We start from the raw sequence: 16,785 nt of genomic DNA on the forward strand, positions 1-16,785 counted from the left end.
ACTTCTTTCTTAATTAAACAAAACAAAGCAAAGGGAATTTTTATCCAGGGATAATGGGAGGAAAGGGATTTTGTAATTCATCTGAATCAATGATTTTCAAACAAGTTTTGACTGAGGAACCTTTTGTTTAAATAATTACCAAGATGTGTAAACAAGCAAAAATACCAACTGCTATGGCACGGTCAGGGTTGCCCCTCTAACCCTAATTGAATCTACTAAGAACTCAAGGACCGACAGGGGTAGTTCACTTAGTAAAGGGCTCATGGTACAAGCTACGAGCGAGTTTAGTCCTGAGCACCCATGTAAAGAGCCAGGGACAGTCACATACATTGTCATCTCAGTGCAGGGGAGGCGACACAGGAGGATCTTTGAGGTTTACTGGCCGGTCAGCCTAATCGGTGAGTCCAGGTCCCAGTGAGAGACCCTGTCTCTGGTGGTAGAATTATATTCTTTACTTTCTTTTTCTTGCACGGTGGTGTGAATTCATACACATGCTCCTCTCCATATAAATGTGTACACACACACAATGCATTGTAAAACCTAGTTTTTTTTTTTTTTTTTTTCCAGTTAGTGTCCTGTTATGTTGCCTAAGCTTGTCTGTAATTCAAGTGATCGTCTTGCCTCGGCTTGTCAAGTAGCTATGACTACAGGCTCCTCCCACCACTTGACTCAGAGGATATACGTGTTTACGGGGAAACGCTAGGTAAGACAGAGACTCCTTAACAAACCTATGACCAGATGTCAAGAAAATATAGATGGAAAATCCATGGTTCTCAGAGATTATGAGATACTTGTAGACTTGTTTTAAAAGTAGAGTTCCAGGGCTGGAGAGATGGCTCATGCAATTCAACTCCATCACTTCACAAATAAGGTTCTAAACCTTCCTGGAGTGAGTGTCTGAGGTCCCTCTGCTCAGGGGACCTCTGACCCTGCTATGACTCTGGATTCTGGTTCCGGCAACCTGAGGTTCTCTCTAGTGGATGATAACTATTCTTCATTTAATAACAAATATATTTTCTGATTTTGTGTTCATCTTGGGGCGAAGCCCTATACAACAACAGTTAATTTAGAACCTAAATGTCCATATTTCTTCACCAATTTTGAATACAGTTGATGGTAATAATCTCTCCCTTCCCCCTCTGCCCTCCTCCACCCCCCCTCCCCGCCCCACGACTGTGTATCCCTGGCTGGCCTAGAACTCACTATGTAGACTAGGCTGGTTTTGAACTCAAAGATCTGATTGCCTCAGTCTCTCTAGCGCTGAGATGAAATGGATGAGACACCATACCCAGAAAGTTTTCTCTTCTTTATTTTAGGTATTTTGCTACAACAATGAAAGACAAAAATACTCAAATTAATTATTAATCAATATTAATATTAATTAGTCTTTGCTTTAAGGAGTGTTGTTTGTGTTTGTTTGTTTGTTTGTTTGTTTGTTTTTTCAGACAGGATTTTTCTGTATAGCCCTTGCTTTCCTAGAGCTAGATCTGTAGACCAGGTTAGCCTAGACATCTGCCTCCTGAGTGCTGGGATTAAAGGCATGGGTCACCATGTCTGGCTTGCTTGTTTGTTTTGAAACTCAATCTCATGTATTCCAGCGTGGCTTCAAAACTACCTACATAGCCAAAGATGGCTTGAGCGCCTTATTTTCATGTCTCAAAATGCTAGAATTCATTTATGTGCCACCACATCCAGTTTCTACAAATATTTTTAATTTTAATTATTGCCAAAAAAATAAATTAACCCTATTCTATATTTTCTTTGAGGCAACATAATTCCAATTTAATTATTATCATCTACTGAAGAAACCAAACTGAATAATTAAATGGGGGACTTTCCTTTTCTGTTTTGAGATTCACAGCTTTAATCTATATTGAATTTAAATTGTTTGATAAGCTACTCCTGAGTTACCAAGCTTCTCAACACTCTCCTCTGATCAGCAAGTACAACTGCATTCATAGTAAAGATGTCCCTTATGTCCTGTGTTTATGGGAAGCACCTGTGTAAGCCCCGATTCCTAGCTCTGTAGTCCTTACAGCTGCATCACTAATAAAACAGGAGGCTTAGAGCAGTGCTTCTCAGCCTCCCTAATGCTGCGACCCTTTAATACAGTTCACGCTGTGGCGACCTCAACCATAAAATTCCTTTTGTTGCTACTTCATAACTGTAATTTTGCTACTGATATGAGCCATAGAGTAAATACCTGATATGCAGAATGTCTGGTATGGAACCCTAAGGGGGTCACAAGCCATAGGGTGAGAACCACTGCTACAGAATAATAAAAACGATTATGTTCCAAACACTGAGAGATCATGTAGCCTATCATTTTTTTATACCATCCCAGTGAAAGGTCAGGCTCTACAAATATCAAGTGCTACTTGTTTAAACCAAACAGACCTAAGATCGTCAATCGTGAGTTTGTCGAGTCGTGTATAGCTAATTACAGCCCTTCTTAGCCAAGCATCATTAAGTTTTACTGGAGCCACAGTCCTGATAGCCCACAGTCACAAGCTCTCATCGCTTTGTCTCGCAAACTTAAAGAATGAACAAAGCCAAAGCCAAACTATACTCTCAGTTTGTCCATTACAGATTACCTCCCTCTCGTCTATGTGACGATGTAGCGTCACTATTATCCTAGTAGGACTTAGTATACTAGCTATGACCCTATATTCTTACATAGCCACCCCATAAAGACTGTTCATATGCTACTCCAATAACATCAAGGCATCCTTCACACTAGACAATACCTTGATGGCTACACATCTACCTCCTTTCACTTGATGCCAACATTATTTGAAGATTCACGTACTATAAATATAACTTAAACTAAACATTACATTGTTAATCCATTAACAGAAGCTTAAAATTCCTAATTAACTGGCCAAGAAATTATGTAAGAACCACTAAGACCATGAATCCATTTATAACAATATATCCACCCCAATTTTAAGCAAAGTGTTATCTCAGAGCCAAAATATGCATTGGTGCAGCCTAAACAAAAGTACTACATTTATTCTCTTCCTCTATCACGTACCATTTTAATACTGGCAAATATTATAACACAGCAGCTCTCCGGTCAGTCTTGCATGACTGTGTTAGACAATGGGTTCATTAACAGTATCAGAGTTTTTACATGCAAACATTGGGATTATTAACAAATTTTCCTTTTCAATCCCAACCTTCACATCGTCCTGTTGCACCAGTCTCCCTTTCAACCCCCAGTTCTTTTCTTGGGAAAGACTGTCTTTTTTTTTTCTTTGCTTGGTCTTAGTGCTTGTTAGCACTGTCATGGCAGTGTTATTGTCTCCTTTCTAACGAGGGCAAGATGAAGGCTCACACATTGCTTCGACACATCTTCTTACCCTTTATTCACTGTGCTTCTCCTTAAGCCACGTTACATAATGTCCAAAGTCTTGCAGGACTCCAGATCAACTCATTTCCTACTGCAATTTTACAAGCCACTTGTGGGTTTAACATATCTGTACCTTTCCTTTGTAACAGCAACCACAGGATAATTTGCCTTATGACTGGCATCAGCCTCTTCCATTGAACTGCAAGTTACAACAGAACACGGAGCGCTGTGTACTTCCTGGGAATTTGCCTGCATAGCCTCAAAGTGACTAATCCTGGACATTTGAGAAATATCTACTGAGTGTCATTTTAAGTAGAGGTGTTTACACGTTTCTCTGTTCTGTCAATTCTACCTTACTCAAGTGTAAGGTAATGCCTTACACTTATACCACAGACACCAAACCCAAAGCCTTCTCTTGGTCCTTCGTTGGACACACGCTTGTTCATAGCAAGGAAGGGTACCAGTGCTCAAGAACATGCCTCTCTCCTGTCGCCAGTCCAAACCGATTTCGTGGCACTTGCCTAGCTGTCACAGACCATATCCTTAAGATGATGTCGCTTAGTGACTCCTAGGCATGGAAACAAAACCTCAGTAATCAAGGGAGTTAAAATAAAAATAAAGAATTTCAATCTACTTTGCCTTATAAGAAAAATACATCAGGTGGCCTCCTAATGCTAGAAATAAGTTTGGGGGTCGCAAAAAAAAAAAAAAAAAAAAAAAAAACATCGTTCCAACTGAAGCATCTGGACAATGCTTTGCTCTTGATCAATAGGGTGTGCTCCGGAAGAGAGAACACACCATGATCAATAGGGTGTGCTCCGGCAGAGAGAGCGCATCTGGGCAGCTTCTATTCTGAGGAAGATAGTAGCTGTTTTCCCCACTGGCTGGGATCAGACCTCAGAATCTTAATGGGCTAGACTGGAAAGAGTTGGCCCACAGGAAAATGGAGAAAGGGAAAGGTGTCAGGGCTCCAAACAGAGAGGGGTCACTGCCCAGGCCAGTAAATTCCTAGAACAAAGCAGTGGGCCTTTGATTAAACAAAGATTTCACTGGGTAAGAAGAATCAGGACATTTGCCAGTCAGAGAAGACTGCTATTTGATATTTCTTGCACTATTGACAACATGAATTTAAATCCTCAGATAATGTTTATTCTTATATGTAGCAAAAACAAAACAAAACAAAAAAATCCCCAAACAAGCGGGACAGTGGTGGCCCACGCCTTTAATCCCAGCACTCGGGAGGCAGAGGCAGGTGGATTTCTGAGTTTGATGCCAGCCTGGTCTACAGAGTGAGTTCCAGGACAGCCAGGGCTACACAGAGAAACCCTGTCTCGAAAAACCAAACCAATAAATAAATAAATAAATAAATAAATCCCCAAACAAAAACTGGGTGGGAAGTGTTCTCTCTTTCTGCAGCAATGAATTCTCTGTGGATTTTTTTCTTGTCTCCTTTGATCAATACTCAAAACTTGAGTTGGTTGGGCTTTCAGAATAGCAGAGCTTGGCACAGGCCAAGCAGAGGAATCGGTTTGAAAGGAAACACAAACAGTGCGATGAGATCCTACTGATGTCAAGGAAAATGAAAAGAACTGAGAGGCATGGTGACTCCTCCTATCTACACAGGAGAGTGCTTTTTATTTTATTTTATTTATTTTATTTGTAACTCATTTTTTACACTCCATATTCCATTCCCCGCCCCTCCTCTCCCACCCTCCAATTGCTCCACATCCCACACCTCCTCCCCACCCTCCACCCTACCTGACCTCTAAACACCCTGGGGCCTCCAGTCTCTTGAGGGTTAGGTACATCATCTCTGAGTGAACACAGACCTGGAAGTCCTCTACTATATGTGTGTTGGGGGCCTCAGCAATTCCTGGCCCGTCTTCAAGGTCCAGAATTGTTCCTTCTGTTTTCTTATAGTAGTTTAGGTCCCTCCATTGAAGACTTCTGTGTACTTAGAGTTCATTTTTGTAACTGGCTCAAGAGAAAGGGGGAAGTCTAGCTTTATTTTTTTCCATATCTATTTTCATAGGGCCAGTAATTGAAAAGACCCTACTTCCTTTGGTGCATCTTCTTAGCACCTTCTTAGCTTGTTCTTTGAATGTATTCAGGTTTCTTGGGCTCTCTGTTCTGTCCCACTGGTCTGTGATTCTGGTTTTCTGCCAAACCTTGTTGCTTTGGTCACTACAACTCAGTAGTGTATTTTGGAGTATAACGGCTCCCATTTTGTACTTTATGAACAGGGTTACTTTGTCTATTTGCATTTTTGAGGTTTCATACAGATTTGAAGGCTATTTTTTAATCTGTGAGGAATTTTACTGGTGCTTTGTTAAGACTGCATTGAATCTGTAGATCTCTTTGGATAGCGTGGACATTTAACAATATAGATTCTTCTAAGTCTTGAATCATGAACAAAGAATGTTTTCCTTTATGTATATATTTAAATATGTCTATATTTGAGACATGATCAATTCTACACAATCAGGCTGTGTAAAATTTGCTATGTGACCATGTTGCTAGTCCTGAACTTACATAGTCTGCCTTCCTTGGCCATCAAGATGTTTGGACTAAAGAAGTATACCATGACACTCTGCAATGTTTTATACTTTTTATTGTAGATATATTTCACCTTTGACTAAATTTGTTTCTATGTTGTTCATTTATTTGTGAGATCAATCTCACAACAGTTGTGAGATTGCTTCCTTGATTTCTCTATCAGATGCCTCGCTATTGCCATACAACCACACTATTGGTTCTTGTGGTGGTGGTGGTATGACCTAAACACTAGCTCAATTGTTTATCAATTCCAGTTATGTCTCTGGTGGGAATTCTGCACTGTATGGACCATCCACAGAGCTTCATGTGTGGATCCATACAGCGTGGGAAAGATCCAGTGAGTGAGGAAATGTGCGTCCCTAGGTAGAGACAGCTGTGCCAACAGAGCCTCTTGGTGTGCCTTCATCTGCAGCATCTGCTATTGGGTGATTCACATCAACCTTAACATGGCTGTAAAAGGGAGGCTGGTTCTCCATGGCACTGAGTCACATGGGAATCACTTCGATGGTGTGGTCAGGTGAGAAGCTTGATACAAAAATTGTTGCTGAGTAAATGAAAGCCAAGAAAATAGAAAAGCATTGTGTGGCAGATTATTTTAAATCTTGATACATGATGAAATATGTAGCTCTTGTAATTATGGTAGCAGGACACAGCTGATACTAGAGAGAGAGAGAGAGAGAGAGAGAGAGAGAGAGAGAGAGAGAGAGAGGAAGAAGAAGAAGAAGAAGAAGAAGAAGAAGAAGAAGAAGAAGAAGAAGAAGAAGAAGAAGAAGAAGAAGAAGAAGAAAGAAAACATTGAGGAATTTCCGATGCACTGTGGGTTTTGGATTCAAATTCTCGTGTGTTAGACCTATAAACTAGTGTCACTTCCTTTGCTATTGGGTAAAAAAAAAGGGAATGGGGACAGATTAACAAACGAGGAGAAAAATGAACAAAGCAACATGCAGTTCCCACGGTGATAGAGTAGGTAAGGAGCTTTAACTGAGAGAAGTGCTGGTGTCGTTTCGGGTCAGTCTCTACCAGGAGGAGGTATTAGCATTAGGAATTCTATAGACGATCCCCACACAGAAATAAAACATGAACATGATAACTACACCCCCTTGTAAAGTGGCTTCAACCTTTCTTTCCATATTTTATCTTACTGTGGGGAGGAGTAGAGGATAGATGTGCGCCAAGTGTGCATAAGGAAGTCAGAAGGACAGCCTTGTGCAGTCGGGCCTCTCCTACCATCTCTATGGGGTACTGGGGATTAAAGCCAGGATGTTCATCGTTGCAGCAAGAGTTTTCACCTGCAGAGTCTTTTCTCCAGCTCTGTAACTCGTGTTCCTAAACTTAGATCCTAACTTTATGGGATGGCATCTTTAGCTCCATCTTGTATGAAGAAATAATGTGAACCCTATCTACTACCTTAACACTCCCAGCAATAAAGCAAAATTCAGAGGGCAAGGGTAGATCTTTGTGTAGTACTGTAGCAGCGACAACCCCCTGTCCCCACATCCAGACACGGACAGAAGTGACAAGTGATTACCGTTGCCCGCTTTTCATTAGCTGAACTGCCTCATGGACCTCACTGAGAGTCAGGGTGTGGGTGACCAGAGGATCTAGGTTAAACTTCTGTGCCATGTAGTCAGAAACCAGCTTAGGGATTTCCTCTTTGGGTTTCCAGCCTGGAAATACATAAAATAACACAGACTTATGAAGCATTCCACTCATGAGGTTTCAATATCAAAGAAAGGCCATGTTAGGAATGGGGTGTGGGTTTGATAATACCATATACACATGCATGAAATTCTCAAATGATAAAAAAAAAAGAGATTAAAAAAAAAGGAAGGATGATGGGAGGAAAGAAAGGCCATGTTAAAGTGCTAGAGATGTTTTCTGCCTCGTCCGTCCACTTGCCCAAGTCAGGACAGGCACTGTTCCCACCACACAGCCAATACACAGGCTTGTGCTCCTCTAGGGGGCCACTGACATCTGACACAGAGGAACTAATACAAAGCCAATAGAAACTAAGTCTCATCTGTGGTGTTCCCACCTTGAATCTAATCTCTGCAGATCGTCCAGTTCAACTGTATAATGAAGGCCACAGTCTCGGGATGAATTGAATGGGTAGCAACGGGGGCTGGGGGAGTAGTTCAGCTGGGAGAACATGGGGCTATGTGCATGGGGTTCTAGGTTCTATCCTAGCACTACACTCTCTAAAAGCATAGAAAGGGCTCTCTCTTTCTGTGCATGTGCATGCATGTGTGTGTGCATATGTGTGTATGTGTGCGTATTTGTGTGCAGACACATCTCTGTCTGTGTGTTTCGATATGCAGCTTCATGAACGGTCCAAATAATCTAGGGGAAGAGAAGACTGTGATGGCAGCAATTCCAGAGAAGCAGAAAAACGAGTGAGTAGAAATTATTCAGATGCGTCCTCCGTCTGAGAGTAAAGATGCAGCCAACGAAAGCAGCACAAGCTTCACGATGTCTATTCTCTACTCTTCTGAGTTTCAAAACGTGTATGTATTTCCGCACTGTGCCAAGTATCTTGGCCAATGTGAGAGGATTTGGCAGCTGTCTGATTATCTTTAAAGAGAAAAATTGGTAAGGTGTGGAAGGCAGCTCAGAAGTTAGAGCACTGGATGCTCTTCTAGAGGACCTGGGTACCATTTCTTATACCCACATGACAGCATACAGCTGTCTATAACTCTATTTCCAGGGAATTTGACACCCTTTTCAGGCCTCCATGGGCACAACACATATATGTGGTACAGACAATTATGTAGACAAAACATCCACACATACAAAAATAAATAATTAATTAAAAAATAAAGATGTGCTCGATGACACGGCTTATCCTGTAAAAGAGAAAAGGTCCATTTTTATTAATATTTTAAATTATGTATACGTGTGTGTGTGTGTGTGTGTGTGTGTGTGTTTGTATGTATGTGCATGTGTTCAAGTGCATGAGCTCACATGTATGTGTGTGCAGGTGCCCTAGGAGGCCAGAGACATTGGATCTTCTGATCATGTGGGATTTAGGAACTCAGGTCCTTTGCAAAGCACACATGCTTGGAACTGCTGAGCCGTCTTCGCAACCCTCGTGCTTACTTTTCTTCATTCCAATTAATGTCAGGTTCTCTAGCCTTCCTACCTAGTCTCAAAACAGTCCCAAACTCTTCCAACAGTTAACTTTTCTATATAGCTACAAATTCTAACTCAAGGTATCTGTTCTAGCCTATGGGTCTCGCTGGCTTTTCTTTTCTCTTCTTTACTGGTGATATAATGAAGCATTTTTGTATGCATGTAAAAAATACTTTTTTGTTATTTCTTATTTCAGTGGAAGAACATTAAGAAAGGCTGGGCTGGGGAGATGGCTCAGTGGGCGAAGTACTTGTGGGCAGCAGCCTGGAGAACTAATTGAATTCCTGGAAGCCTTTAAAGGTAGAATGGAGTTTTCTACGTCTGAGTGGAGTGGAAGAGAATTTTGTGGGAATTACTCCATAGAATTATCCTTTGACCTCCATGTATGCATGGAGGCATGGATTTTCCCACCCTCCCACCCGCACACTACAATGAGGTAAAATGAATAGAGAAGGAAGGTCCCAGGCACATAGGCAAAATTAGGCAGTGTTCTTCAAAAAACAAAGTAAAGCCATGTAGTTTCTCAGAGAGGGCACTAATTGGAGTTTAAGTAGGGGAAGTTCTTCACTGAACACTGTAAGGAAGTCAGGAGATCCATCTGCCCAACATAAATAATAACCTTCATTAGAAACGGTAAAACCAGAGGAATTATATGTATATGAGGAATTAGCTTCATTTATGATCATTGAATGAATATTTAAGTGGTTGAAGAATTTGTTAGTTTATGAGGGTTAAGATAACATGATCTGTTTTTACAAAGCTAAGCTAGACACATGCATTTTGAAGGAACACCTCGCATATGGGCACAGCTTAAGGCTACAGCTGTGGTGTGCACCCAGTGGTCCACAGAGAGGAGCTGGAGCCACAGTGTACAGCTGACTCAGGACTCACCTCCCTTGCAGGCCTTGGCTCATGGTATAAATGAAGTGGCTAAGTCTCCTAACAGCTGACAATCCATTGCCACCAATAGCTTGGCCAGCACAGCTCCCAATGTTCAGCAATCTCTTAATTTCATGTCAAGACTCGCATTATCTAGAGTCTTCTTGAAAATCGGATTGTGGTGTGGAGCAATGGCTCAGCAGTCAAGAGCACCAGCTGTTCTTCCAGAGGGAGATTTCCAGCACTGATAACATAGCTTATAACTATGACTCCAATGTCATATGACTGGATATCCTTTTCTGTCCTCTGTGTATCTAGGCACTCAAGTGGTGACATGTAGACAAAACATCCACATACATTATAATAAATGAGCACAAAAAACTTTTTAAAAAATCAGGTTGCTTGCTAAGAAGCTGAGAAGCCTAGGCAGAAGTACATAATTTCATTTCTTTTCTACTTCTTAAATATGGGAGGCAATGCCCTGCTGAGTATTCTTCAACTTAGAGGGCTAAAACCTTTGAAGGATTCACAAATGGTTACCTTTCTGTCCCCGTGTCTCTGTTACTTTCTAGAATTTGTGAGCCAGTTCTACAGGGTCCTCATGAAACCTACCCCACCCCCATTGTCACCTGCCAGTCATGGTGATGTTGCAGGTTAACCTTGGCAGTGTGTACATTGCCCCTTTTTGCTTTTATTGTACAGTCAGTACTATAAAATTTGTTTTAAGTTTTATAACTTTGTAGCATTTTAGATAAGGTTGTATTTGTACTTGTGTAGAGTGAAAGGACTATTGAATAAAACCTAAGATTGGAATAATATATATATATGTGGCAGAGGCAGATGGATCTCTAAGTTCAAGGCCAGCCTGGTTTACAGAGTGAGTTTTAGGACAGCTAGGGCTACTCAGAGAAATCTTGTCTCAAAAACCAAAAGAAAAAAGTAAATAAATAAAAATCTTCTAGGGCTGGAGAGATGGCTCAGTGGTTAAGAGCACTGGCTGTTCTTCCAGAGGTCCTGAGTTCAACTCCCAGCAACCACATGGTGGTTCACAACCATCTGTAATGGGATCCGATGCCCTCTTCTGGTGTGTCTGAAGACAGTGACAGTGAACTCACATGCATTAAATAAATAAATCTTTAAAAAAATAAAAGTAAACAAAAAATAAAAATCTTCTAAAGTTCTATGCTTTAAATAATGACAAATCAAGGATTCCATGAAAAGATGTATTTCTATGGATAAGAGAATTTGCATTTGCTTGCTATTAAAGTACCTTTCCCTTTGGTAATATTTCTTGACAATTACGAATCTATCGTTTTTTAAGATCACTGAGTTGGTGTGATGACAACTCACTTGTCTGGATAAGATTATACTGCTTGACAATAACTATTAATAGTTGATCATCTAACTGAAGGAACCCCAGTGGGCATTTATATAACAGAACTGGGGTATACCTGTTGATTTTGATACTGTTAAAGTTTGGGTCATTTTGAATTTGGGCTGTAGTATTCTGTCACCAAGTTACATTCCAAGCACCTACCAGTGGTTTTTAACCTGTGGATCATGACCCTTTTGGCAAACCTCTATGTCTAAAAAATTTACATATGATTCATAACAGTAGCAAAATTACAGTTAGAAAATAGCAACAAAAATAGTTTTATGGTTGGAGTCACCACAACATAAGGAACTATATTAAGGCATTAAGAAGGTTAAGGACTACTGAACTAAGCAGTATTTTGTTGTTTGTTTGTTTTACAAGTCAATTAAAAATATTTTTCTCTCCTTGCATGAGGTAAAATGCATGGAGAAACAGACAGAGGACATAGATAATATCCACTCCCTTATTGTGGGTTTTAAAAAGTTGAAACAAGCCAGGCAGTGGCAGCACACGCCTTTAATCTCAGCACTTGGGAAGCAGAGGCAGGCAGATTTCTGTGTTTGAGGCCAGCCTGGTCTACAGGGTAAATTCCAGGACAGCCAGGACTACAGAGAAACCCTGAGTCCTGGGTTTCTGAAGAAAATCAAAAAAGTCTCGAAAAACCACACACACACACACACACACACAAAAAAGTTTAAACAAACACTGTAATCTAGAATTGGCCAAGGTCTTGTCTTAGGTTCTCCTGACCCATTTTTCTTATTTCCTCCTTCTGTCTCCTCATCTCCATCATTTGCTGTTTCTTCCAAACGTACCTCCCAAAACAGATGCCTTCAGAGTACATTCTGAGAAGAACAACTGGCCACTGATGTTGATTGGACTCCAAGATCCTATTGATCCAATAATCACACAGATCCTATGGTCCTTGTGACAGGAGCCCAGGGCAGTTGCAATGCAAGACAGAAAAGGGATAAACCACGCAGGTTGGAGTCAGACCCGAGCATTACCCAGTCTGACTGCTTAGTGGCCTATGAGTTCCTTTCTGGTTTTCTATTTCATTTTTGATAACATTATCGATATTATGAAGATGTTCTATAACGTAGCTAAGACATTGTTTCTGCCTAGCATAGCACTAGGCATTGTAGGATTCAACAAATGGAATAAAGAGGAAGACAGTTATAGTTGTGGTAAAATTTATGATTATTTTTATAAAGACTGATAGTTACGTGGGTGGTTCGTTTGAGTTGATGTTTTTCTCCTACATATCAAAGGGGACATTTGGATGTTTGTATGAGATGACATGCTAACAAAGTGACCACCTGCCATCTTCCCATTAGTGATTTCCAAGGCTATTTCTCAGAACAAGACTGGGATAAAGGCTTTGCTGTGTATTTACTCACGTGAGAGGATTATCTACAGTGAACTGTAAGAAATTTTCAATGCTGGAATAAAGACCAAGGTTAGAAAGGACTCCGGACTCCTCTTTGCTTTCCAGGTAACTTCCATGCAACAAAAATGCATCAGAGACCAAAGGCAAGCTCTCCTCAGAGTCTGCCTTTCACTTTTATCTCCTTGTATGAGCCATGTTCAGGCAGAAAAATCCCTACTGGTTTCCTCCAGTTTCTTGGCAATGACCCATTAAATGAGGACAGGCTTTTCTTGTCTCAGAAGCTCACATCTAACACGAAAGATCTTAATGAAATTAAGAAGCTCACTGTTTTCTAGGACAATTTGGTGGAACCTGATCTCATCTAAGTTATCTGCCTTGAAAATGACAGTCATCTCAGGCTACTTGTTGTCATGCAGTCAGTCTCTGAGTGGGAATTCCTTATGGTTAATTGAAGGAGCCATGTGCGGGAACTTAGAGGGAAAAACGATCTCAGGAGCAGACTTGTCATTTGAGTGGGACAGCGAACTGACAGGGCTCTGGTGGCCACGTCCTGATGGGCATGTGGGGGCCCACAAGGAAATTAGAGAAATGTGGAACGAAATGTAGGATGTTCATTACATTAAAATATTAAACATCCACTGGTGTAATATACCGGTAATTTTTACTTCCAATGATCACATACCACTGTTTCTGTGTTTCCAGTGACCTCAAAGCAGAAGTCTGTGCCACCATTCAGCATATCAAGCAAGAATTCCTCAATGGGTTTCTCCAAGTCCCGTGGGTCTACACAGTAAGTGACACCCACTGCCCCAGCCTTGGCAAACTTGTCCTTGTTGATGTCCACAGCAATGATCATGGCTGCTCCTGCTGCTTTACAGCCAATGATGACAGAAAGACCGACACCTCCGAGGCCAAACAGGTGGAGCCTGGGGTCACCTAGGCACAAAGGCAGAAACTCAAAAGCAAAAGGAACTTCCCCTCTGTGGTAGAGAGTGAAGTCAAGCCTCATGCCAAGTAAGGCAGCCTCTGCCCATGCCCTGTTCCCAGTCCTGGGAGTCCTTACCAACTTATGGAGGTCAAGACAGTGGCTTTTCATGAGACAGAAGGAAAGGACATTTTCAAGTAAAATACATCAAGAGAGTTTTAGTTCTTAGGCTATTTCTAGGTGTGTGATACTTTTAGCACAGTAACAAACCCTGAAAGGAGAGGGCTTCAAATCTCAGGGAGGAACTAGCAGGAGTGGAAGTCCTACAATGAAAGCTTCCTGGATCCTTTATTGGGGCAGATTATTTCTTAGTTGTAGAGAGTTTTGAGTTCTTTCACACACCTCCACCTTCTTGAAACTCTCTTTCCCTTTTCTTCTGGGTATCTGGGAACTCCAAATCACTTCAGAGTCAACGCTTACCGGATGCAGTCAATTCTTGTTCCTTTGTTCCTCTCTTTCTTTTTCTTTCTCTCTTCTTCCTTCTTCCTTCCCTCCTTCCTCCTTCCCTTCTTTTCTTTCTTCCTTCTTTCCTTCCTTCTTTTCATTGAGCAGCATGCAGTTTGGCACCAGTTTAAACCGAACCTTTCCCACCTGTTAGAGTTTGCAGTTTGAATACACCCTAAAGACACATGTGATAAAGTCTTACTCCCCCAGTCCTTGCCATTGTAAGTAGCAGAACCTCCTGAAGGAGCCTGGTGGAAAGAAAACATTGGGGCGCATGCCCTACAGGGATTCTAGGGCTCCAGCTCTCCTTTCTTTTTGTATCTTATGCATAGTCTTTCTTCATGTTCCTGAGATGATCAGTTTTGTCCCACTCTGTATTCCCTGCCATGACTTACTGCCCCCTGACACCCCAACACCTCAGAGCCACCAGCGTGGACCTCATGTCTGAGGTTGTGAATAAGATAAACCTTCCTTCCTCAAAATGTAATTGTTGTGGGTATCTTCTCACATCGACACACAGCTGACTAAGACACATCGCAATCTCTGTGGGTAGCATTGAGACTAAAGGACAGTGGACAGCACAGAAGCTTAAATATCAACGGCCCCGAAAGAATTGAGCTGGGGAAATTAGAGTAATATTTCAGGAGGAGGAGGAATTTAACTGTAACCCATTCAGTCAGAGTGGGGTTCCCTGGCCAGTGCAGTCACCGCTCTGCTAGTTCTTGTATTTATTGCTACACACAGATTGAATCCAGGACCTTGTGCACACCAGGCATTTATTCTGTCCTTGATGTGCACATTCAGCATCGCCCCCAGCTTTACTTCTCATTAATAAATATACTACTCAGTTAGAATGTAAGCTTGATGAGGGTTTTGTTTTGTTTTTTTTTTTCCAGATGAACAGAGAAAAGCTTCACCACTGCTCATTGAATGAAATGAACTGGAGTATGGAAAGATACAGTTGTGTTATAACTGTGCTATATTATACACAATTATACCTGTACTCCATGAATACTCCATGAATAGCATGGAGTGCCTGTGTAGGCAATCAAATCATTCAATAAATTTAACAGTGCCTAGCGGTAAGTTTATGCTCCATCAGGTGGTACGACCAGGCGGTACTTTGAAGTGAGAGGTGTTTCACCTTCTTTTCACATTAATTCTATTTTTAAATGGATGTAAATGCTCCTCCCCTTGGCAGAGTTGATTGCAGCTCCATATCCAGTGGCAAACCCACAGCTAATTATGCACGCCTTCTCCAGGGAAGCACCTTCGTCAACCTTGGCAACTGAGATTTCCTTTACGACTGTGTATCCAGCCTATAGCACAATATTGCTGCACTAACTTCGCATTGCAGGTAATTCTGCTGGTGCCTTCAGATGTCAGATGTGTTTCTACCAGACTTTGATAGATGAAAGGAAACAAATTGTACTTTTTATTAAAAAGCTTCAATCTCTTCAAGTGGAACTGAATTCGGCTTTTAAAAGAATAGTAATAAAGAGCTACCTAACTTCTGTACAAATGCTGTCCTTGGAGTTCAGGCAAGTACCACATTCTCCACACTGTGGTACACACAACACGATAACTTTATCACCTAGAAAGGCAAAGTGCTCGGTTAGGATGAAATAGCAGAGTAGTCTTGTCTCTTAGGATGGCAACAGCAAAGCACCAAGAACATGTGATAATGGAGAGTTAGTTCCACTTTTAACTGTGCCTGATCACAGGCAGATATTTTCAGTGTCTACATCCAGCCGTGACTGACTCTCTAGGAGCTGGCCCCAGATCTGCCCACTTTGTAAGGCATATTTGGAATACCACGGCAAGCAGTTTCGTTATGTGCCTTTAAAAACTGCATCTGCTGCTCTCTGCCTTGACTCCCACTGTGGGTTCAGAGTTAAAGTAGTACGGATGCCATGCTCACAGAATAAGTGCCAGGATCGGGGCCTGATTGCCCACAGGTGTGCTCTGTGTTATACCTCTGCCAGTGTGGAAAGAAAGGGAAAGAAAGCATTTTTTTTTAAAGTACTCATTGTATTTCTATGTCCGAATCAGGAGGGGAGATCAGAGTGTCTGCTTGGGGTGAGTTCGTTGACTGCCTGTTGCCTGTTTCTGCCAAGCAGCAAAATCTGTAATAAATTGTAAGCTGTGTTAGGATTTAGGCTCTTCTGTTTTAGTTCTAGGAAGTAAGAGACCTCTACAATGAAAACTTCAAAACTGAGAAGAAAGAAATTGAGGACATTAGAAAAAGGAAAAGACTCTCATGCCTTGGGTTGGCAGATTGATCATTGTGAAAGTGACCATCATATAAACGGAATTTACAAATTCAGTGTAATCCCTATGAAACTTCCCATGACATCCTTCATGGAAATAGACCCCCCCCCCCCATCCTAAAATTCATATCGAAGACCCAGGATCACCTACACACTCCTGAACAAAAAGAACAACCCTGAATTGCATATCACATCATATCTAAATTTATATGACAGCACTGTAATGATGACATAAACCAGACATGTTCTTGGTCATGTGAATAAGAATGGAAGACCCAACCTTAGGTGCAAATAATTATAGCCATCTGATAGTTGGAAAAAATCCACACTGGAGGGAAGACAACTGCTTTCACATATAGTGATGGGAAAACTGGACCTCCATATATGAAGAATGAAATTAGACCC

The 16,785-nt window shown here is 41.3% G+C and overlaps 2 long non-coding RNA genes across 5 annotated transcripts in view; one reads left to right on the forward strand and one right to left on the reverse strand.

Moving 5' to 3' along the window:
- Positions 1–16,785, reverse strand: part of Gm46822 — a 48,101-nt gene that overhangs the window by 13,871 nt on the left and 17,445 nt on the right. For 3 of the 4 annotated variants that reach the window (XR_001783969.2, XR_001783968.2, XR_001783971.2), the window contains one exon: positions 5,218–7,575. This is a non-coding gene — a long non-coding RNA (predicted gene, 46822). Of the gene's footprint in view, positions 1–5,217; positions 7,576–16,785 lie in introns of those variants that run through there. The other variant, XR_001783970.1, reaches the window with a different exon arrangement.
- On the forward strand, positions 184–4,004 carry Gm40137. The gene is made up of 3 exons (XR_867610.3): positions 184–398; positions 568–703; positions 3,502–4,004. It is a non-coding gene; the product is annotated as a predicted gene, 40137 (long non-coding RNA).

Source organism: Mus musculus, chromosome 3 (assembly GCF_000001635.26).
Source record: "Mus musculus strain C57BL/6J chromosome 3, GRCm38.p6 C57BL/6J".
Lineage (NCBI taxonomy): Eukaryota > Metazoa > Chordata > Mammalia > Rodentia > Muridae > Mus > Mus musculus.